The 25,970-nt window shown below is 34.3% G+C and overlaps 1 protein-coding gene across 1 annotated transcript in view; it reads left to right on the top strand.

Moving 5' to 3' along the window:
* Positions 1-25,970, top strand: part of LOC114329884 (ATP-binding cassette sub-family C member 4) — a 351,864-nt gene that overhangs the window by 24,179 nt on the left and 301,715 nt on the right. The window contains exon 2 of the mRNA XM_050655875.1: positions 20,088-20,123. The gene's annotated coding sequence lies outside the window, so the exon portion shown is untranslated. The remainder of the gene's footprint in view (positions 1-20,087; positions 20,124-25,970) is intronic.

Genomic DNA, 25,970 nt, shown 5'->3' with positions numbered 1-25,970 from the left:
AAACTGAAAACTCTTTGAAGGGTCTCTCACCGTAGTATACAAAGCAGTTGCCAGTTTATTAGGAATAGTGGGATGAAACAGCAAAGTGTTTTATAAAAAAGAAACAGAAGGATCAAGGATCATGTTTCATTTAAATAGAACGCAATATATTTACGAGACCGTGGGTAAAGTTGATATTAACTCTTCAGTAACTAGTTTTTTGTAACAATATCGGACATCGGACCAGTAGTTTATACCCCAACGCAACGGTTTTATCCGTATTACGGTTTTATCCACAGAAATATCAGATTTTAAATAAATAACATACTAATTCATATTATATATTCTGCATTTTCTTTGTTTTTTTATAATATAGGTTGAATAAACTTATATTTTATATAAAATAAAAATTAATAACCAGTTTCATCTCATTGCAACTCCGTGGCTTCTAAAAATACAAGCCAATCGGATGCTGGAGCTAGGAAGATAAGGGAATTCTATAATTTGCAATACACGTCCCATCTGTCCAGCGCGGAAAAAATTCCAACGAAAATGGAACCCTACATACTCAGATAGGAGTAATACTAATAGAAATAAAAATTAATATCCATTTTCATCTCATTGCAGTACGACGCCAAAGCCGTCTTATATTTCAGTTCGTTTAGAGAGCACAACAAGCACCCTTACCGAACGGTTTCAAAACTCGTTAGTTTTTCATCAGAGAATGCAGCTATCTCTAAACCAAACTGAAATAATCCAGATGACTAGCCTGGTATTGCAACTAACGAAATGGTCTAGGTCTCATAGCGACATCAAGTCAAAGTTTTCAACTTAAAATATAAAATAATATTAAATTAAAAACTTTATTGGGACCATTTTCTGGTTAAACCTCCGTGGCTTCTAAAAATGCAAGGATGCTGGAGCTAGGATGATAGCTATTGCAATGAGATGGAAATGGTTATTCATTTTTATTTCTATTAGTTTTACTCCTTTCAGAGTATGTAGGGTTCCATTTTCGTTGGAATTTTTCCGCAGTGGACAGATGGGACGTGAATTGCAAATTATAGAATTCCCTCAGCTTCCTAGCTCCAGCATCCGATTGGCTTGCATTTTCAGAAGCCACGAAGAAACCAGAACCAGAAAATGGTCCCAATAAAATTTTTAATTTAATATTATTTTATATTTTATTAAATTGAAAACTTTGACTTGACCTTTATATTTTATAATAATAATATTTTTATTTTATAAATTAATTTTATATTTTGTTTTATTTCGTGATGGATTCATTTCATTTAAGAATACAACACTAAAAACCTTTTTTTCTACTCCTTTACTACATTAATTACAATTTATTATGACAGGCTATTTCCGACAGACTATGTAAGTTATCTTATACTTCTACAAACTGGTGCCAAGAGTGGTGAAAATTGACAGTAGAATTGGTCAAGTTTGAACTACGTAAAATAAAACAATTTAATGTTTTCTACTTTGCCTAACAGGATAAAGAGATCAGAATATTTGACTTCTACTTTGTATTTTTGTATATTTCGTATAATTCGTTTTGTATAATTTCGACCGGACTATTGACACGTTACAAAAATAATAGTATATTGTGCAACAAGTGCAGAAAGGTACTAATTTCTCACGAGTTTGAAAAGTTGCGGTACGAGCGCAAGCGAGTGCCGCAATTCAAACGAGTGAGAAATTACCTTTCTGCACGTGTTTCACACTATACTTTTTCTACAAGCACAGTTTTTCCTAAAAATAAAAATCACAATTTCCAAACGACGATTAATTATAATAGGTACCTATGTGATAAATTTTAAACTGTATTTAATTAATACCTACTAATCAATTTAAATTCCTTATACCTAAATAAATTGCACAGAAATCGGTTAAAAAATTAATGCACTGCCTTAATTTGTTTAAATTTAAACAATTATTACACATTATTGACATTATATTTATGCAGTCACGGATTTACACAAAACCTACTTCATTCGACGTCTCTTGCACAGGTTGCTAAATCCTTATTGGTTATTTGATAATTATAAAATGTTTAATAAGAATAAAATTGTAAAATAAAACAGTTGTAACATCCATAATTTAGTTTCTATGCTATAGTTAAATATAATAATTGTCTTATAGGTTATATCTTTGTCTAAAGTTTAACCACGGATGTAAACAGAATATAACGTTACTCAGAATGCGGTAGTCCACGGATGTAAACAGAATATAACGTTACTCAGAATGAGATAGTCAACTGTGCAGAAAAGAACTTTGCGGCACAGAAACGTCACTTTGCGGCACAGAAACGTCACTTTTCTGCACACTAATGTCAAATATCTTATACTGTGAGAAAATATCAAGTTTGCTAACATAAAACCGTGCAGAAAAGTGCACTTTGAATAGTGGTTGTAGAAAAAAATTATTTTTTAATAGTATTATTTTGAGAAAAGATTAACATAATAATTATTATTGCTCATTGTAAAGTGAAATGCGGTATATTATTGTTAGTGTTTACTAGCCGTAATAAAAGATAATAAAATTATATAGAACAATAACATATAATAATTTTGTTGTGGTATTGAAAATATCATGCAACCTTTGTTAAAAACAATTAGTTTTTTTAAATAACTATAGAGTTACAAGACTTCCTGTTATTTCTCCCGTTAGTCATTAATGTAGATGTTAAAGCTGTCCTAATACCAACTGTTAGAGGGTAGGACCAGTGGCGTAGCGTAGTGGGGGCGGGAGGGGCGGCACTTTTTAGGAGCAGCAAAATTTAACAATAAATAATAAAAATATTTGGTAAATATTTGAACCATTTTATATTAACCAAGCATATGATAATGCTGCTGTAATGGCTGGAAAGTATTCAGGAGTTCAGCAAAGAATTCAAGAAATAAACCCTAAAGCTGAATTCGAACCTTGCTCAAATCATTCGTTAAACCTAGTTTGTTTACACGCTGCCTCAATTGAGATGGATTCAGTAACTTTTTTCGGCACTCTAGAACGTTGCTACTCTTTTTTTCCTCATCGAAACATCGTTGGGAAGTTTCGATAGCAGCTACAGCCAGCAAAATTGTCTTCCGCCCCGGGCAGCCAACACTCACGCTACGCCACTGGGTAGGATTAAATATCTTTTACAATGTGGTATCTAGTATTTAGCTCATATTGCAATGATCATCATCATGTAAATGTATGTACGCTTGTACGCGTCCACTGCTGGAAGTAGGTCTCTCTCAACTCTTTCCATCTGTCTTGTGCGGCGTGCATCCAGTTACTACTTACACGCTTCAGATCATTAGTCCATCTGGTTGTTCTGTCCTGACCTTCACCCGACAATACATCTTGTCCATCGGTTGTCAGATAATCTGGTGGTCTTGATTTCCGAAATAGAAATCGAAACGTCAAAATAAGCGTATTTTCATTCATTCGTCATTTTAGATACGTATTTACTCTTTGCTGAGAAAGAGTTTCTGTATTCAGTTGTCAAATCTTGGTAATGTTTCCAAAGCTTCTGGTTCTGGTCAGTTCTAAGAAAAACGGTTTGTCGCAGTCTCAGCCCTGTTTGACCTAGTATTCTACCACGGATCCAAACTAGTTTACACCCTTTATTTTAAACTGGTTAGGATTAATAAGACGATTGGTGCAACTTCATTCGCGGTACCTAAAGTGTGGACCGCAAAATACCTCAATACTTGGGGAGCAGAGTGTTCAACCAGTGCATCCTTCCTATCATGACATATGGATGTCAAACATGGACCCTAACAAAGGCCAATATGAATGAACAACAGAAAGGGCAATGGAAAGAGCAATGCTAGGTATACAACTATCAGATACAAAGAGGACCGACTGGGTAAGATCTGAAACAAAAGTCTAGGATATCACAACAAAAATCGTTAAACTCAAATGGAGCTTTGCATGCCACACTGCTAGACAAAAAGACCAACGTTGGAACGCAACAATACAACATTCGAGAACTTACGAAATTAAACGACCAAGAGGAAGACCACAGATGAGATGGGTAGGTGACATAAAAACAATAGCCGGAACAAATTGGAAGTTGGAATATGCCTATATCTATATATGGACGATAAAAGGCTAAGAAGAAAGTTTGGACTGATGGTACCACAGAGCAACTGCAATCGGCGCTGCCTTAAAAACTACAGGCCGTGAAGAATGCTTTCAGAGACGATTGTCTACCTCCAGGTCAGCAGTACGGGAGTGCTGACTGTTACAAGATAACGACTATTAAGGTAGACTTCCGCACCAAGCGACCGAGACAGGAGACCGCGACAGGCGACAGATAGGCGAGGTCTCCCCACGACTGCTGTCAATGAAATTATATTAGAGTAGTTTTGCAGCCCGCGACCGAGACCAGCGACCAACTATCGTCTATCGCGACCTATCTGTCGCCTGTCGCGGTCTCCTGTCTCGGTCGCTTGGTGCGGAAGTCTACCTTTAGACCAGGGCGCATCTGTAAAAATATTAGTACATTTGGACGTTGAGAGGTGACTCAAATTTTTTTGCAGAAATTGCTTGAAAATAACTCAAATAATAATATTTGAGTTATCCTCCCTCTCAAAAAGGTCCGGAACATTGTTTAAATAATCAAAATGTCAAAAAATGAAGGAAAAATTCGATTTTTTTCTTCGTTTCTTGATTATAACTTTAAAAGTATTCATTTCCGAGAAAAGTTGTATTGACATAAAAGTTGCGTAATTAAATTTCCTACAATATAGAATTGGTTAAAAATTTAAGAAATAGTCACCCTTGTTGCAAAATAGCAATAATTGCGAAAAAACCATACAAAAACAAGTATTTGCATTTTACGTTTTTTAACCATTTATGCTGCACTTAGGACCTTCATATTTCACCCAGAAAAACTTTATGATACAGTTAAATAATACTGTAAATTTCATTAAGATCGGTTCAATATATTTTGCAAAATAAATTTTTCAATCCAGCTTTCGCAAAAAAATTCATTTTTTCAAAATGTTACAGGACTGAGAATAAACCAGATAGCAAGTTGAATTTTTTTTTGCTTATAGAAGTGCACTGTACCTTTCATTTGCAATTTTCAAAATTAAAATCGATTAACTACCACGGCGTCAGGAATTTTTTTAAATAAACAATAATTATTGGTGCTGCGCGCAGGACAGCGGATAGTTTGCTCTGATTGGGCATTCCAATGACCTTTGATAATGATTGATAGATTTTAATTTTTATTACATTTCGATATAAATAAATAAATTTGTTTATTGCAAAATAAAAACACATACTCTATCCTTTGAAATAACACTTTTTTTAGCAAAAACTTTCTTTCTTCATTTATTTTAATTTAGAGAATAAAAGTTTATTATTTTTAAACATATGCATTTGTTTAAACAATATTTCACAAACAATATTAAAATTAGTTTGATTTTTGTGGAATTAAAATATTAAAATACAACAAAATATAGTGTAAGAAAATAATATATTAGATAAAGATTGGAAGAAATTTTGGTGGAAATCAACTTGTGTTAATCGAACACCGCTGTCCTGCGCGTAGCACCAATAATGAATGTTTATTTAAAAAAATTCCTGACGCTGTGGTAGTTAATCGATTTTAATTTTGCAAATTCCAAATGAAAGGTACAGTACACTTCTATATGCAATAAAAATTTCAACGTGCTATCTGCTTTATTTTCAGTCCTGTAACATTTTGAAAAAATGAATTTTTTTTGCGAAAGTTGGATTGCAAAATTTATTTTGCAAAATCTTTTAAATCGATCTTAATGAAATTTACAGTATTATTTAACTGTATCATAAAGTTTTTCTGGGTGAAATATGAAGGTCCTAAGTCTAGCAAAAATGGTTGAAAAACGTAAAATGCGAATACTTGTTTTTGTATGGTTTTTTCGCAATTATTGCTATTTTGCAACAAGGGTGACTATTTTTAAAATTTTTAACCAATTCTGTATTGTAGGAAATTTAATTAACTTTTATCTTTTCTCGAAAATGAATACTTTTAAAGTTATGATCAAAAAACGAAGAAAAAAAATCGGATTTTTCCTTCATTTTTTGACATTTTGATTATTTAAACAATGTTCCGGGCCTTTTTGAGAGGGAGGATAACTCAATAATTATTATTTGAGATATTTTCAAGCAATTTTTGCAAAAAAATATTTGAGTCACCTCTCAACGTCCATCTCAAAACAGATGGGCCCTGGACTATATCTCTTCGATGAGTCTATCGTCTTTTCGGGTTTTTTGGATTGCAGTATCAACCACATCCCATCTTACTATTGACTCAAAGGTGTAGAGCAGATTGCAACGGAATCAAAATCGTGTTCATTGGGATCAGAAATGGAATTTAATTCTGTTGAGTGAGTCTCGATTTTGTTTAGGTATCTTCATTTTACTAACCATATAATCAATTTCAGTTTCATCTTTCATTGTATTTTTTATAATTATTTATTCCCTCTTTCTCTGTATATCAAACAGAACATACGCAAGAAAATAATGATTTAAATAACCCCATTGCCCTACACAACAGCAGCCTCTCGTATATCACTTTTATCATTATTAAGGGAAGAAAAATCCTAAGGAAGATCTTTGGGTCTGTGCTTGATGAAGCGGCAGGAAAATATATGATAAGAACTAACAAAGAGCTCGAAGAACTATTCCCAGACACTATCATAATAAATGAAATAAAGTTCAGAAGAGTCTAATGGAGAGAACACATCAGAAGACATTCTGACGAAAGAACAGTAAGGGTAAAAACATGCCGAAGATACATGGATGGGCGCGGTGTAGGTCGCGATCGCGGTCGAGGTGTACGTCGATGACGGGCAGAACATACCGAAGATACTTTCCGTATCTTGTTTTGGCATCGACATCGCTGTAAACCGCGATTCAAGTTCGCGAGGGTGAACGGGTGACACATCCTTGGTATGTGCGATCTCATAAGAAAATGAAGGTTTGTTTTGATATCGATGTAGCGACCGCGATCGCGATCTACACCGCGCTCATCCATGTATCTTCGGCATGTTTTTACACTAAGGCTGGTATGGAAAGAAGTCCGAACTGGAAGAACACCACGTGGACGCCCTCGACTCCGGTGGTGAGACAATATAGCAGGAGACCTGAAAACTATATGGGCGTGGAGAACTGGATGAGGATTGCTCAAGACAGAGGGGAATGAAAGTATGGTGTTAAGTCGCTAAAACCCACGAAGGGTTTTAACGCCACCGAGTGAGGTCAGTGTTGGGTGAATTCCTGGCTGCTACAAGATAACGACTTTTTTTATTATAAAAGTCCATCGTAATTTAAGGGACTTGACTTGCTGTATTATCAACCACGACTCATCATGTTTTTGTTCAAAGACGTAGAGCAGTAAGATTGCAACCGCATCAAAAATGTGTTCATTGGTCTCAGAGATGGAATTGAATTGTTTTGATTGACAAGTCTCCATTCTTATTCGTCTTTCACCTTTCATTATACATATTTTGTAACATTATAAGTGTGGCGACACGCTTTAATTACTATTTTTGCTAATTTTATTTTTTAATAACTTTTCTCAAAACGGTCATATAAATTCACATCTAATATACAAACCAGATGTTAAGAAGTTTTACGAAACGAAATGTATCCCTAACCATAATATGTTTTTGGTGTGTTCAGTTTAACAAACTGAATTCCCCATAAATTAATTACCTTATCAGACTTTATGTCAATTTCTTAAAATACAGAAAGGTTCTCAACTTTTAAAACGCAAGATGTAGTAATTTATTGCCTTTTCTAGCCATATTGTAGAAACACAAACATATTAGCGTTTGTGGTTTTTTTTCAGCCACAGTCAGTCGATACACAACCACGGGTCGATTTACAACCTCCCGTCGGCAGTCACACCCCAGCGGGCGTCGGGATAGACGTGGTACGTCAACAACACACCCTTTCGAGATATTAGCAAAACACGTTTTTTATCAACACAAATAAATATATTATTGTTCATTGTTTACACTTATTTTTAATTGATTCCGTAACCTACCATCGGAACATAAGTCTCTCGCAGTGGCGGCTCGTGATTTTTACAATAGGGGAGGCTATACCTAACTGTAAAATATCTAGACAAATTTGCACTAGCAAAAAAATGCGCCAAAAAATGTAATTTAAGGCCCCATTTTTTGACCATTTTTTATTTACATTTCATAATATATCATCCTAATTCATAATTTCATGATATCATATCATTTTAAAAATAGTTAGTCTAATTGTAAAAGTTTAATACCAAAGTTTGTGCGTTTATTTGTTAACAATTCCATCTATTTGTAAATAGATACCTCGCATATCAAAATAAATACAGATTTGAAGTTTTGCAGTCCATACATAATGAAGCTTCAAATTTTTTAAGATACTCAACTGAATTTTTTTAATTCTAAACGCGGCCTACTGCGAATTCAAAAAGACCATAAATTACCGATATTTTGCTTTGAGATATCGGAAAAAGTTATTTGAGCAAGTTGTTCCAAATATTATTATAGCCCCACATATCAAATTTCATAACAAAATTCGCACTTTTAGATTTTTCATTATTTTTAGTCAGGACCCTAAAATTCGTTGTCCCGAGACGCACGCAACCACCCAACGGAGCTGAGAAGCTACACTGCCTCCCTTGGTATATCTCCGGGCAGCGTGTGATGGCGCCGTAGATGCCACTGTTAGGAGACCGGGTCTCCTTAAACGCCTGCTGCGCTGCAGGGAGCATTAGCAACGGAGAAAGCAGGGCTTCTCGGCTCCGTTCGTGCATCTCGGGATAACCCAGGGTTCTGCCTACAATAATATGTAATAAAACTGAGACGCGATCATGCGTTCTAATGCTAATGCTCCGTACGTATGGATAATTAGTGATAATATGGAATTTACACGTTGTATAATAGTGAGAGTTGTACTTGTTGTTTTCGCGATTCATGATAAACAAAACAGTGTAGAGTGTGTAAAAAATTTATGGGGAGGCTAAGCCTCCCTTGCCTCCTCTGACGAGTCGCCACTGATCTCTCGTTCCCTGTATATCAAACAGAACATACGCAAGAAAATAATGATTTAAATAACCCCAGTGCCCTACACAACAGCAGCCTCTCGTATATCACTTTTATCATTATTAAGGGATACTCTTCTGACAACTCCAGTCGGGATACGTGAGTGTGGGTGGTGAAGACCGCTACCTACGCAGCGGCAACTTCTTACAAATAATTTATATTTTCTTTTTATACTACTAACTCATAACATGTTGAATAGACGACTTGTAATTTAAGCCTCAATTATGAACGACTATCGGGAAATGCTGAATTGATGATATGTATTTGAAAAGAAGATTTACTTCAAAACAGTATTGAAAAGTATAGGAGATTATAGTCGGAGAAAAATTTTGTGCTTTCAGGACTGATTTGTTACTTTCAGGACGATATTAAATTTTAGAGAGACGAGCGTCAGAGAGCACTGAAAAATCGCTTTTTCTTCTTTTTTGCCACTCCTATCAGAGATTTGAAAACCATAAAGGCTATCATAATCTTATTTATAGGTAATCTAACGAGCTCATGCGTGGCCAACAACTCCAAATTTCTCAACCATGACATTCTTCTACGTCTCCTTTCCTGTATGCGTATGCCGCATGCCGTAAGATTTCCACATTTGTGACTCTATCAATCCAACTACAATGTTGTTCTGTTCTGTGAGTCCAGGCTTCTACTCTGTATAATAGAGTGTTATAACATAGCCACGGCCATTTTATTATCAATATTTATAACATCGTTTTTTAAAATTACAGAAGTCATCCATGCTTTTGTATTTGTTTCATATTTCAAAAGTAGTGATTTTCATTTGAAAAACAACGAGGTTTTTAGATATATCGATGACTAATGGTGAGAGTTTTTCTACGCCTGGCATGTTTGCTGCTAGCAGAATAATCAAACCTTCCTTGGTATGCTCCCACCATGGCATTTACCATTTTTAAATGTTAGAGTCTGATCAGGAAGACGTTTAAACAAATATTTCCGTTTCGTCAGCCTTGAAGATATTGTCATGTGAATGCGAACAATTTTATTTAGGTGAAACATCAAGACAGTGGCGTGCTGGCCATATAAATGAATCGGTGCAATCACCGAGGGGCTGCGGCCTCTTGAGGCCGGTCAAATAAGATTTTTTCCCAAAAAATTTTAGATGTAACAAACATTTTTTTTTTATTTCTAATCGAATGATATTAAGAAAATATTTCAAAAACATTTTGTTTTGAATGTCACTGATATCTTTAGAAACAAGGAACATAGACGGTTTTATTCTTTAACATGTGTTTTAACTGAAACAAAAGTTTCAGGAAGTTGTAGGAAGGAAAACGTACAAGGGTGGTTAGGTGTACATCGAAGTTATGTTGTAGTCCCATATTTTGTGAACATTTTATTTTTTTAGTTTCTCTGATATCTTTAATAACAAAGAAACTAGACGATTTTACTCTTTAATATGTGTTTTAACTGATGCCATGCGACACGTGAGGAGGTTATGTCTTATCATACACTAAGATGAAATTATTTTCTATATATAGTGCGAAAGGAACAAAGTGTTCAAATAAAGAAAATCTGTGCAATGTACCCCTCGCTATTTAAAGAGCCTCCACGTAGACACAAAATCCGTACTCACTCTCAAGGAATGTCCACCCCAAAATATCACAGAGCCTCTATTAAACAATCTCGTCTCTCTTATGTTGCGCTGTGCATGTCGCTCACTTGGTCGATAAATATATCTTAAGGTTTCGACCAGAATTGTTAACGTTATATGCCTCTCTGTTTTTAAAGGTTTGTTAGCTGTTATTTTTTATTGTTAATTTAGTTTTGTTTCAGATAAAACATGTCATGTTAACGAATTAAACCGTCTATTTTCTATGTTTCTAAAGATATCAGGGAAATTCAAAAACCAAATTTTCTTAAAATATAAGACTACAATACGATTTCGATGTATATCAACACTTGTCCTTGTCCTCCTGTCCTCCCTACAGGGTGTTTCAAACTTAACATCAGAAAAACATATCTTCTCTTCTACCCGGTATAAGTTAAAAAAAAGAAGTTTGAGTAAACCTTTGCCCAACTGGGTAAATACCAAAGAAAAATCTAAAATAGTAAAAAAATAGCGGAATCCGTTAATCTGTTCACGAAAAAATCAACTATGAAAATGAGCATAATTTTAGGCAATGCATAACTTTTGAAACTATGTATATTTTATGTGATATGTGATGATAGGTGATAATATAGGGTGTCCCAAAAGTAGTGGAACGGTCGAATATTTCGCGAACTAAACATCGATCGAAAAACTGAAAAATACGTGTTCAATCACTTTCAAAAAACTATCCAATGACACCAAACACCAACCCCCACTACACCCCCTGGAGGTGGGGTGGGGGGTAACTTTAAAATCTCAAATGGAAACCCCTAGTTTTTCTTGTAGATTTGGATTCGTTACGTAAAAGTAAGCAACTTTTATTCAAGACATTTTTTCGAACTTTGGATAGATGGCGCTATAATTGGAAAAAACGATTTATCCTGATACCATAGGTAAATTATAGAAACTGTCTAATATCTCGAGAAATACACTTCCAAATGAGAAACTAAAAAAGAGGTTTTTAATATTTTTCGAAAACCTATCGATAAACGTCAACATGACCCTCCAACCCACCCCCTGGAAGTGGGGTGGGGGTAAATTTAAAATCTTAAATAGCAACCCCTACTTTTTATTGCAGATTCGATTTCGTCATGAAAAATTAAGCAACATTTATTCGAAACATTTTTTAAAATTGCTGATAGATAGCGCTAATAAATCGTATTTTCCAATTAAAGCGCCATCTATCAACAATTCTAAAAAATGTTTCGAATAAATGTTGCTTATATTTTCATGACAAATCCGAATCTGTAATAAAAAGTGGGGGTTGCTATTTAAGATTTTAAAGTTACCCCCCACCCCACCTCCAGTGGGTGGGTTGGAGGGTCATGTTTGGTGTTTATCGATAGGTTTTCAAAAAATATTAAAAACCTCTTTTTTAGTTTCTCATTTGGAAGTGTATTTCTCGAGATATTAGACCGTTTCTATAATTTACCTATGGTATCAGGATAAATCGTTTTTCCCAATTATAGCGCCATCTATCCACAGTTTGAAAAAATATCGTGAATAAAAGTTGCTTACTTTTACGTAACGAATCCCAATCTGCAAGAAAAACTAGGGGTTTCTATTTAAGATTTTAAAGTTACCCCCCACCCCACCTCCAGGGGGTATAGTGGGGGTTGGTGTTTAATGTCATTGGATAGATTTTTGAAAATGATTGAACACATATTTTTCAGTTTTTCGATCCGATGTTTAGTTCACGAAATATTCGACCGTTCCACTACTTTTGGGACACTCATAAATAATCCTAAATAAACAATATAGCAAATCTTAAAAAATTTTATTGAATTCAAAGTCTTATGTTTGATTTAAAAATAATTTATATTTTGGTATTTTTGTTTTATAAATAACGAATAAAAAATTCTGATAATAGAAGGTAAAAAAATTATGATGGGAGGCCGCTTTTCTATAAAATCACCGGGCCGCTTGAAAAGTTCCAGCACGCCACTGCATCAAGACCATTAAACGTTAGAATAAGTGAACATCAGTCTTATATTAAAAATAGAGAATTTGATAAATCTCAAATATGTCAACACGCATGGGATAATGAACATAGAGTTTAGTGGAGAGATTCAAGTATAGTCCTGAAAGAAACAAATAGTAAAAAGATAAAAATCAAAGAAGCGTTTTTAATTATGCTAAATGAAACCAATTGTGTCGCAAATTCTTCGGTAGGATGCAGTAGGATGTGGTTACCCATACTAAAAGAGGAAGTCAATAGAAAGAAAATACCAGGATTAGTAAGTCAATAACATATCGAGTTAGTACATATTTTATATTTTAGTATTGTTTATATATCTATGTATTAATAATATTATTTATAATTTAAAATAACATATGTACATATTAAGGTCAGAATTTGGTATTAGTTTTGAGAGTAAACTAAAGCAATACATAATATTTACGATGTCAGGATACGGAATGGGACGTTTCATCGCCGTCCGTTTCATCGCCAGTTAGTCAGTTGATTTTGTATTATGGGAGATGACACGACACGACATTAAATTCAGTTCAAAACTTATGACAATTAAAAAGATAAAAATAGTATATTGTGCAACAAGTGCAGAAAGGTACTAATTTCTCACGAGTTTGAAAAGTTGCGGTACGAGCGCAAGCGAGTGCCGCAATTCAAACGAGTGAGAAATTACCTTTCTGCACGTGTTTCACACTATACTTTTTCTACAAGCACAGTTTTCCTAAAAATAAAAATCACAATTTCCAAACGACGATTAATTATAATAGGTACCTATGTGATAAATTTTAAACTGTATTTAATTAATACCTACTAATCAATTTAAATTCCTTATACCTAAATAAATTTCACAGAAATCAGTTAAAAAATTAATGCACTGCCTTAATTTGTTTAAATTTAAACAATTATTAATAAGTCCACGGATGTAAACAGAATATAACGTTACTCAGAATGAGGTAGTCAACTGTGCAGAAAAGAACTTTGCGGCACAGAAACGTCACTTTGCGGCACAGAAACGTCACTTTTCTGCACACTAATGTCAAATATCTTATACTGTGAGAAAATATCAAGTTTGCTAACATAAAACCGTGCAGAAAAGTGCACTTTGAATAGTGGTTGTAGAAAAATATTATTATATTTACTGTTCTACTTCCCCTAAGTTTTTGTACAGAAATTTTGGGTTCTTTTCGAATTGAAGAAACAGTTTCTCTTGGTTGAAAATGTTGAGCATGAAATTTAAAAGATTATCATTATAATATATTTTATATTATAAAAGTTTAAAAGTCTATTAAAAGATGGCAACGGGAATGGTCATATCTCGCATTTCCTAGAATTCCTAATTAATACTAAAAATAAATAATAATTGTAACTGTCGAAAATTCGGAAATATATCAGATAGCGGTTAACTGACTGGCGATGAATCGGCCGGCGATGAACTGGCGGCATCGAAACGGCGGCGATGAACTGGCGGCGATGAAACGTCCTAGACCCGTCAGGATAGTATCACGAGGTTTTTCCTAGTTTTCCCTCGTGATTTACTATGGAATCTCTAGCGCGAGAATTTTATTGTCACCATTGCATGTGGTCGTCTTTTTCAAGACAGATCACATGTTATGATTTTTTTGTGACGCATATTCTTGAGTTAAGGTTGATTTCATGTAATCGAATGAACTATCTTTCAATAAAGTCGTCCCAGGAACGCAACTCGTAAATATTGGTATCTATAATATATGTCTGTATTGCCGATATAAATGAGCAAGATTAAATAAATTATTACAAGAATTTTTTTACTAAGCAACAACATTTTTGTTTCATTCATTAATATTTTTTGTATTTTGACAACGACACCAGATTTGGGCGTCGAAACGTTAATAAAATCATTTTTTTAGTAAATTTGTGGCTTTTTCCCATCCAATCTAGTTAATTGCAAAAATGCCACAAGAAAATAGCTTCAGAACAACATTTTCAGGTTTGTAACTATATAACCAATCTTGCAATTCACTGTTCCACTTTTAAAGGTTTCAATGTTGACACTTCCACTTTCCTCACAAACTTTTTGAAAAAGCATGTTTAAGTTCATGTCTTCTTTTGAACTTTTCTGGCCCTGAAATTAGCCACTCCCAATGATTTAGAGTATATTTCGGCTTTTTCTTGTAACATTGCATTGGCCCACTAACTCTGATATTTTTGCTGCGATACTGCTCAGACCATTTAATTAAGCACTCCTCCATGATCAAATTATGACCGTTTTGAATTGTTTTCATGATGTCTGATTCATGTTTTATTATTGTTGATAGAGTACTCATTTGTAGGCCAAATTGTTCAGCAACATCTTTATTCCTTTGACAACTCTTCCGATCACTTTTTCAGCGAGATTCAAAGTTTTTAGTTTACGTTTTACAACACAGTTTTAACAATTTTATTTGTAAATTGTTATACAAACTGATGTGTATTCGGGTAGAATTAAACTACTTCTGACAATTTTTTAATCGACAATAAATGACTTATGCCTGGTTGCACCAACAGACCTTAAGCTCCAGCTTAGCTAAGTTCTACTTATATATAGGGCCTTCTTGAGTATCACGTACGTTGCACCATAATTTTAGATTCTTACCTTATTATCAATTATATCTATTATTATATTATGGTATTCTTATTGTAATATATTATAATTATATTATATTAATTCTTGTGTTATTCTCGACTTAAGCTTAAGATCTGTTGGTACAACCGGGCATTACTTCGCTAAAGTTTAGATAGACGAAATCACAAATAAGTAATAAGTAACCACCTGTCAATAATCAATCTACCATGTGTCAAAGTAAGTCATAAATTCCTGTGGTAGTCCTATTTGTATTGTATACATACTTCTTAATTGTTTTCTAAAAAACAATGGTGTACTTAAATTGTCGGTAAATTCTTAAAGTCGGTAACTTATTTTTCTTCGGACTATAGGGGTAATAACTTTCAAATAATCGAGTTGTAAAAGTTAAAATGATTAAAGGCATTTAAAATGCGGTGCTACCGACGTATTTTAAGGGTCTCATGCATATACCACACAAATAACAACTATTCTCCAGACCCTAAGAAAAGACAAAGAGATTATTAACATCGTAAAGACCTGGGAGTAAAGATCACTTAAGACGGAAAATTAGATTCAGCTATTAAGGAACGAAATATATAGGGAAGGAAAGGCATATCCTTACTGAACAGCGCACTGAGTGATAAACATATCTCTAAGGAAAATAAAAACGAAGAATATATAACACTATAATAAAAAGCATTACCATTAATGGATGCGAAGTTTGGCCCCTAAAAGACAGAACAGAGAAAATGCTTAGAGTAACAGAAATGGACTTCTGGCGCCGTTCGGCGCGAATATCTAGACGCGACAGAGTAACAAACGAGAGTACACATACTATTGTTGACGACATCAGGACGAAACAACTCAGCTGGTACGGACACGTAAGGAGAATGTCGGAGAATAGAATACCAAGACAGATCCTCGAATGGCAACCAAGACTTAGCGCAGACCCGGAAGCCCTCCAGTGGCGCAGACCCGAAAGGCTTAGAAGAATTTTTAGAGAGGAAGTTGATAGAGAAATCAAGGACAGGGAACTCGAGGACGATATATGGAATGACAGAACGAGATGGAGATTGGAAATCGGAAGACATCGAAGAACGTTGTGAACCGATATTATATATGTAAAGAACAGAAAATTGGCATACCTCTGCCACATTATGCGTAAACAGTAAATACCGACTTATAAAGTTGATTCTACGAGGCAATATTAAGGGCAAGAGAGGCACTGGACGTAGACATAGACGTATATCCTTTTTTCTTGTGGAAATGTTCTAAACACCGTACCATACTCGGCGTGTGTTGGATTCGGAGTAGAGAAAAACATCCAAGTCCATTTTCCCCTGGGTAGGGAGATTCTGCAAACGGATGCCTTTCTGCTATCTTGCCTACCAGATAAGACCACCCATGTTCGTCAAGACACCCCCGTACGTGTTCACGAATTAGCGAACGAAACTTCGGAGTGCCTTGCGCAGCCTAGATTAGTCTTAGGTTGTCGGTTCTTATCTATTAGCGGTAAGGAACCGGGGGTAAAAAAAGAAATATATGAAAAAGTGGAGTTTAAAAAATGTTATTCGTGTCTGTGATTGACATGTGGAGCTAAGAAAAAAGAGGTAGCTCCTAAGATATCAATATCAGTAATATCAATCTATAATCAGCAAATAAACAGATCTCTCTCATCCTGTCTCAATTTCTTTCTTTATCATGGCCTTTTTTTCATGATTTTGTTATTTGGTCTATGAGGAATTCAAAATATATGATTCATTCAGACCTATGTACCTATATCCTGGTTAGACAATCTTAGGAAGTGGACTGGTCTAACGTCAACTGATCTATTTCGAGCTGATTTGGATAGAATATGATGGGTCAATGTGGTTGCCATCACTAGAAGATAGTCATCTTTGGAAGAAGAAAGGTTGTAAAATTAAACATGTGCGAGATACAGAGTTTAAATTTAATTTTTCGTGTTATAGAGTGAAAATATGTTCCAATTTGGCTTGCAGGGTCTCCATGATTATTTCGTCTAATGGAGGTTTTGGGGATTGAAGGGAAGGGAACAAAAGATTTTTTTGAGTTTTAGAGGTTATTGACTTATCTTGGTTAGACTAAAGGTAGAAACATATTTGTCTGACCCGATGCAACGCGACGCAATGCAGCCCGATGCGGTGGATATCTGGCATACAGGTTTACATGTAAATGTAAAGCGCTGGTTTCCACGAAAGCGGCACCGACAAACTGCGACCGTAGCACTGCGATGAATTACGTCAGATTACGGTGAAAAATTCAAGGTTCTTCACTGCGGCAATGGAATGTGCAAACTCAGCAAGCAGTGGCTTCCAACGCATCCTTGGTCGCAGTCATTTATCGCAGTGTTATGGTCGCAGTTTATCGGCACCGCTTTCGAGGAAACCAGCGCTTAAGTGGTTATATTTACCGCACGCACTAATGCGCCATCGTACTCGATGCATCCCGACGTAAATATAATACAAGGGCAGTCCGATAAGTACTTAGCCTCTCCGCCCGATGGCGCCACTATCGCAAATAAAGTGTACTCTCATTTAATGCGTTCTCGTGGACGGCTAATGTCAAAATTTCAGCCAAATCGAAATTATAGTATTGTTGCGATTGCGTGTGAAAGTCGGCGTGTCCACGGATTTTAATAAAATGGAAAAAGAGGAATATCGGTCGGTGATTCGATTCTTGTTTTTGAAAGGGAAATCACGCAGCGAAATCAAAGAGCGGAACCAAAAATTGGTTTAATGAGTTTCAACGTGGACGAACGTCGGTTTTTGATGAGCCACGCGTATGTGCCCCGAAAATGGCTATCACGGAAAATAACGTGTCAAAAATCCACGATCTTGTATTGGCAGACCGCCGACTGAAGGTGCGCGAGATAGTTGACACAGTACACAGTAGGCATTTCAAAAAACCGCGTAGGTCATATTTTGCATGAAATTTTGGGCATGAGAAAGCTGTCGGTGCGATGGGTGCTGCGTTTGCAGCACTTCAGAGCAGTGTTTGACGCTATTTAAGTGTGATCCAAAGGAGTTTTTACGTCTGTCCAATCGGCCGGAAAGGTGATGGCCAGCATTTTCTGGGATTCACAGGGTCTACATGATCTACATCGACTACTTGGAGAAGGGCAAAATGATCACAGGGCCCTATTATGCCGAACTGTTGGGCCGTTTCGACGCCGAATTGAAGGAAAAACGACCCCATTTGGCAAAGAAAAAAGTGCTCTTCCACATGATAACGCACCGGCTCACACCTCCGCCGTCGCAATGGCCAAATTGGTCAAATTGGGCTACGAACTGTTGCCCCATCCACCTTATTCTCCAGATTTGGCCCCGTGCGACTACTTATTTGTTTCCCAACTTGAAAAAGACACTCGCTGGGCAGAAATTTAAGTCGATAAGTCGGAGGTCATCGCCGCCACGGAAGCCTATGTTGCAGACCTCGAGAAAAGGTATTTTTCAGACGGGTTAAAGAAGTTGGAGCATCGCTGGAGTGTATCGTCAAGTGTTTCGAGCTAAAAGGAGACTATGTAGAGAAATAAATTGCCCCTTTTTCAAAATTTTCCTTTTTCTTTTGTAGGCAAAGTACTTGTTGGACGTACATGTAAAACTGTATACCAGATATCTGTCGCATTGGGCGGCATTGCGTCGCGTTTCATCGGGTCAGACAAATGACGCTATGAGATCCAAAGTGGTCTAACCCACAACCCACAATTTTACCAAGTCAAGCATTGGTTGCTTGAGCCACTCTGCAGCTGAAAATACTTAAAACATAAGGAATAATTTAATGTAATAAATGCGTTTTTGCAAAATTGTGGGTCGTGGGTTAGGCCACTTTGCATCTCATAGCGTCAAATATATTTCTCTACCGATTTACTGTACCTGACTTTTTTATGTGTGAATATACTTTAAAGTTTTTAAAAACATGTATGTACTCGATTTAATATAAACATAAATATTGTTGTGATGTTAACAAAAAACACAAACATTTGCTTTTTCTACGGCCGTGCTAAAGCAGCCACTTTCCCGCACGCATTTAGTTTCCGAAAGTTGCACTTTTCCGCACGGCGTGAGGGAAAGTAAATTTTCCTACACGGCGTGCGGGTAAGTAGAATATCTTCTAATATGGCATTATAATATACTATACTACATGCAATAAACTAATATTTAGATATTATTTACTAATTTATTTCAAATGTATCTTATTGTGTTCATGTATTAATGAAATTAACGCAATAATTCGATGAAATAAAATTATTTTGACATAATATTCGAAAGTCAAATCAGTAGACAATAACAGTGGTTTTGAATCGTCGTCATGGAAACCAATAGCGTCGTCGTGGTAACCCATTATATTGAAAGTTTGGTTTTGATAACCTTGTCAAAGAATTAATTTGTGTATTTTCACTCGTAAATAAAAGTTGATATGACTCTATTTTTTGTGGCTTTTTTCCAAACGTACGGCCCTACAAAAAATATTGTTCCTAACTCATGCGGAAAGTGTCTTCCCCGCACTCGACTGCTTGCCCGAACTCCGCTATCGCGTCGTTCGGGTCAACGGCAGTCTCGTGCAGGAAAGTATCACTTTCCGCACTTGTTAGGAAAATAACTATATTTCTTAGAGATCAAAAGTTTTGGTTTCTTAATTTGGTTAAGAAAAAAAAACTTAAACAAATTAAGTTTTTATCTTTGCGCGAATTGGTCAATAACTTGCGATATATTGAGATTAATTTTAAGCAAATTAATTAGTGGCCAATGAATTCAATAAATTACTTTACTTTCAGTTAAATTACTTACCTACATAATTTGAGGTTACGGTTAAGATTAATCCTTGATATTTTATTTTCAGACTTCAATCACAATTGTACTTCTGCTGCTATAACAAGTGAGTAGTACCATAATTTTAATGCTAATATTTAAGTAGTAATTATGATTTTTAATAAAGTATTAATAATTTGTAAGATGATATGCTATAATGGTAACATTTCAGGCTTTTAAACTAGGTAGGGGGTTATTGTCAAAAGTATGTTACACAAAAAGGTATAGTATAGTCATAGTCTACAAAACCCCATCATCATGAATAAGCACATCATTCCATCCACTTAGTTTTAGAAACCGTGTAAAAATCTCCGTCGCCTGCAGTTTTTAACGTTTTTTGAGCTAAATATTGTTTAGATATGTCAATTATAACTCTGATTTGATTGATTTGAAAACTAAAATCACGTTATATAAATAAGTTTTTAACATGCAAAGGAAAAAACAAAATAAATGACACTCAATATTATGTAATAAATAAATAATTATTTCCAACAGGCTGACACCTAATCACAACAAATTATAGAATAACTATAAATAATAACTGAACATAAAATAATTTTTCTAATTAACGAAAGCAAATGATTAGCAACGCTTAAAACTAAATAAAAAACTAAGGGCCGGTTGTTCGAACGCTAATCAACAATGATCATTATTAAATATTTAATTACTGTCACCAAAACTGTCAATGTCAACTTTGTTTGGGTTGCTGAAAACATAATGAATTACAATTATGAGATTTATTATTAATTATGTTAATAATTATTGTTATATTAATTGAATATAGTCTCAGAATTGTAATTAATTATGTTTTAACAATTGACATTGACAGTAATTAATTATTTGATAATGATCATTGTTGATTAGCGTTCGAACAACCGGCCCTTAAAGTATACAAGGTTGCGAAAAAGTCTGCCAACAAGGCTTTATCTTTGAAATGAATAAACTTAAAATCATGACATTTTGGGATACTAAGTGGCATTATATTCTGCATGTTTTACAAGATAACTAAAGTTTGTATGTAACGTAGGTTGAGTGATATGTCAAAGAAAAGCTTATTTCATCCACTTTTCAAAAATGATAGTATCTAACTTGACGCAATAATAAATAATTAACCCAATAATTGAAGAAGCATTGTTAAAAATATTCAATTCATTCACTTTTCAAAAATGATTTAACGCAATAATAAATAATTAAACAAATAATTGAAAAAAATTTATTATAATATATTTTCAACAAGATGGTGCACCTCCACATTATTAAAGGGACTTTTATATTATATATAGGCAATATTTAAACACAATTTTACCTCATAGATGGATTGATCGAAGAGATATGATAGAGTGGCCGGCAAGATCACTTGATGTGACACCACTTGATTTTTTTTGTGGGGTTACTTGAAAAACCTCGTTTATATTAACAGACCAACTAACCTAAATGATTTAAAATATCGCATACGTCTTGAAATGCAGTTAATTATTGTAGAAATGATTAACAATTCTATTTGCATCTTTGACGATAGATTGTATCATTGTCAACAAACAAATGGACAATACTTTGAGCACTTACTGTAAAGAAAACATTGTAATTTAGTTCAATTGTCATACTTGGTGCCATACTAGTGTTATTAGTTGTAAAATACCATGTGTGTAAAATTACATGTTTAATATTTTTATCAAAGTTTCTTCAATTATTTAGTTAATTATTTATTACTGCGTCAAGTTACTGTCATTTTTGGAAAGTGGACGAAATAAGCTTTCTGTGACGTATCACGTATCACTCAACCTGTGTTGCTATTTAAAAAATCAAGATGGCGGCGGTATTGGAAACGGTCACGTTACACAAACTGGAATTATCTTGTAAAACATGCATAATGCCATTTATGCCCGGTTGCACCAACAGATCTCAAGCTTAAGTCGAGAATATCATAAGAATTAATATAATATAATTATAATATATTACAATAAGAAAGCATAATATAATAATAGATATAATTGATAATAAGGTAAGAATCTAAAATTATGGTGCAACGTAAGTGATACTCAAGGAGGCCCTATCTATAAGTAGAGCTTAGCTAAGCTGGAGCTTAAGATCTGTTGGTGCAACCAGGCATTAGTATCCCAAAATTTTATAATTGTAAGTTAATTCGTTTCAAAGATAAAACTTTGTTTCCATCGTAACCCTGTATGTTTCATGTTATATATAATTGAGATACCTATGTTATGTTAAAAAATAAAAATAAAAAATATTATGCGTATAATATTTGATTATCCTTGAGAGATATCTAATAGAAATAGATATCACAGTTCGAGTGGATATTATTTAATAAATTTAATCCAATTACTGTTTGGTTTTGTGGCTATATAGCAGGGACAATGAGTTCACTGAAGATGGGTTGATACATAGGCGTAACCAGGATAATCCCAAAGGGGGTTACAACTACTGAAAAGGGGGGTTACAACTACTGGAAGGTCTCCGAGGGGTATGGTGTTAAGTTTATAGAGCTCAAAGTACATTTCAATGGGGGAGTTATAACCCCCAAACCTCCCCTTGTTACGCCTATGGGTTGATAAGTCTGAAAACGTTCTGAACAATCAATGCAATCCTTTTGGATTTTTTAGAATTTTCAATTCTTAATTAAATTTTATACCAATTACACAAGGAAATGTGTACTTCCCGTTAAAAGTTAATTAAAAAATATTTAACGATCTATATTTTCTACACCTACTTGGATTTAGGTAATGAATATTATTTGTCGCCAGCAAATGAAGAAAGGATAAATAGTCACCCCCTTTAGGTATATAAAAATCATTATCTGTCCAGCCGTAGGTATGTTCGCTAAGCAGCTCATGAAAATAATGTTATATGAAAAAATCTCATCCTATTGGTAGGGGAGCCCAATCGGAAATTTTTGCAGTTACTAAAGCGCGTCAGATTATCACATTTCTCACGGGGAGAAACCTTGTACTCTGTAAATGTACCTCTACCATAATATTGGCTCTTAATACACGGGAGTTTGTTAAGGAGGATCGAAAAAAAAATCTATCCTTAGAAATACTCGAAATTGTCAGACTAAGATAAGGTAAGTTAATTACATGCAAAACAGTGTATATTTAAAAAATCTGACGATTTGACCGGTGCGCAAGGAAATGGGTGAGCCACAAAGTTTCACAAAAAAAGCGAATATTTCGCGAAATTGCGAATGATACCAAACGCGACCCTCCACGGAGAGGGGTGGGACGTAAATTTAAAATTTTAAAACAGATCGAAAAACTGAAAAATACACATATTCAATATTTTTGAAAAATCTATCGAATGACACCAAACACGACCCCCCACGGAGGTAGGGTGGGGGGTTACTTTAAAATCTTAAATAAGAGCCTCCATTTTTTATTGCAGATTTGGATTCCTTACGTAAAAATAAGTATAGTCGGTCCGCTACACTCAAACACAACTGGCTAGTGATTTTAGTCGGTAATTTTTTGTTTTTGGCTAATTTTGCCAAAATTGGCAAAATTACTATTTAGTACCTAATTATTAACTAATTAGTAGTTATTTTTAGCAAATTTTACCAAATTGGCAAAATTACCTACTAAAAATCACTAGCCAGTTGTGTCTGAGTTTAACGAACCGACTATAACTAATATTCGAGACATTTTTTCGAATTATGGATAGATATAATCTGATTAAAAACTATAATAAAAAAAAACGATTGTTGGAAACGGAAAATTAACAAAAAAATTGAAAGTCCCCACTTAAATGGAAAACTTAATATTTTTTTTTTGTTTTAGGACCTACCCACTCTTCACAATCCAATAGGTCCCCAGAACGTTCGAGTATAATAACTGCAAATTTAGCATACTTTTCTTCCCAAATATCCCATCACCATCCAATGTGTACTGTACTAAAATATCTAATCCAAAAGCCTACAATTTCGCAAGCCGCCGGTAAAATATGCTTTTAAGTTATTTGTCTAAAGGCAATCTGTGTTTATTGACTTAAACTTTAAATTTCCGGAGATACGTAGATTTTTGCATAATGATACGGTTACGTTTACCACCGTATTTATTCAGCTTACCGAGCGCACCGACCCCGAACGAACCTCTACTCTAGGTCCATGTTCGCCACAAAATCATACCAACGGAGGGATCCAAACGAGATGTATTAGAATATTAAAAGTTTAGTTCCTTTATAACTACATATTATATCAATTTAAAAAATAGTAAAAAAGGAAGTATAAACACTTTTTTTTTATAATTGGTAGATTTAAGTTATACAGGGTGGGGCATTAATATGACAAAGTCCAATTACTCGTTTGTCGTAAGAGATATGAAAAAAAGTTATTTAGGTAAAAGTTGGGGCATTGATGGGACCATATTTTAAAAATATTTTCAAATATACAGGGGCGTGAGTATTGACAGGGTGACACAAACTTATGTTTTTTTTAAATAGAACACCCTGTATATTTTTACATTTTTGGATTCTCCTCAATGTTTCCATTCTTAAAATATATGGTTTTGTAATAATATACGAGGTACTTTAAAAGATAATTACGTTTTTTCGTTAATTTCGTAGCAACATTTACACCCTGTAGAATTGTAGTGATTTGACATCAAATTTTTATTTTATGTTCAAATGATTTTTAATATAGTCTACTATTATTAAACATTAACAGTATAGCGAAATGTTAAATTTTAGTATACAGGGTTGGTCGAAACTCGGAATGAGTATTTTCTTAGTTTTCCTAAATGGAACACCTTGTATTTTAGTATTGTAATGAAATGATATTTTATGGTACTTTTTTATTTCTTAAGCATTCCCTATACCTAAGTGCTTTAATTTGTAAGTTTTGTAAGTAATTTTTCGAAAAAAAAATACATCATAATCTAGCCTGATCCTTAATTTATTAATATTGGATGAGATATCCAAATAAATTCGTAGTTAAGATTGTTGGTGCGCAAAATAATAAAAACATACAATATTCTACTTAGTCGGCTATGACACTAAATTTCCTTAAAAATTTGTCATTATACTATTTTTATAGTTCCAGTTGCTTTGTTACCATTACTAATATGAATTTTTCTAATGAGGAACTGATTAATAAGAGTTTTGTGCTAGTGGAGTATAACAAAAATGTGCTACTAGCAATAAAAATTTTTCATCAGAAATTCCCTGATAGACGACAACCAAGAAGAGAAACGTTTGAAAATATACTAGAACGGTTTCAACGGACTGGACACTTGGATTATGATAAACCTGATCGAACAAAAACTATTGTAAATGAAGTAAACAGTAATTAAATGTAATCCTTAGTGTCACTGAGGATCTGCATATTAGTACAACCGTTCCCACAATCTAAGTTTCTTCGCGTCAGGATATAAGAAATTTGACCTGGCGCTGGTGGGATGTCCCTGCCGATTTAGTATCATAATAACAAACAACAAACCCTCCTGGAGCGGATTCACTAAAATTAAGGGGAAAGGAACAAAATAAATGCAAAATTTTGACGCCTGTCAAAATTTTCAATGTGTTTTAAATGTAATCATTTTTTTCGAATACTGAGAAAACTAATTTGTATTTTTGAAAAATTTAAACGCAGAATGAAAAATTACTTTATTACCGAGGGCCGAAAATCCCTTGGAATGAATTAAAAGTTTCTTTTGAATGAGATATTTGAAATTAAAAATCACACTAAATTTTCCCTTAGTTTTTCACCCCTGTAATTAATTAAAATAAACATTATAGAAATTTTCAGGGACTTTCGCCCCTCGGTAATAACGTAACGGCTTAAAGCCGAAAGTTCGTACCCATCCCCTTAACAAAAAAAAATTCAAGTCTTCAAGTAGATATAATATTTTAATGGGGTTGGAATAATAAATATAAATTTAAATATCATATCATTATATTTATTACGTAT

Source organism: Diabrotica virgifera, chromosome 7 (assembly GCF_917563875.1).
Source record: "Diabrotica virgifera virgifera chromosome 7, PGI_DIABVI_V3a".
Classification (NCBI taxonomy): Eukaryota; Metazoa; Arthropoda; class Insecta; order Coleoptera; family Chrysomelidae; genus Diabrotica; species Diabrotica virgifera.
The sequence above is the reverse complement of the archived record's forward strand: the minus strand, read 5'-3'. Positions and strand labels throughout refer to the sequence as shown.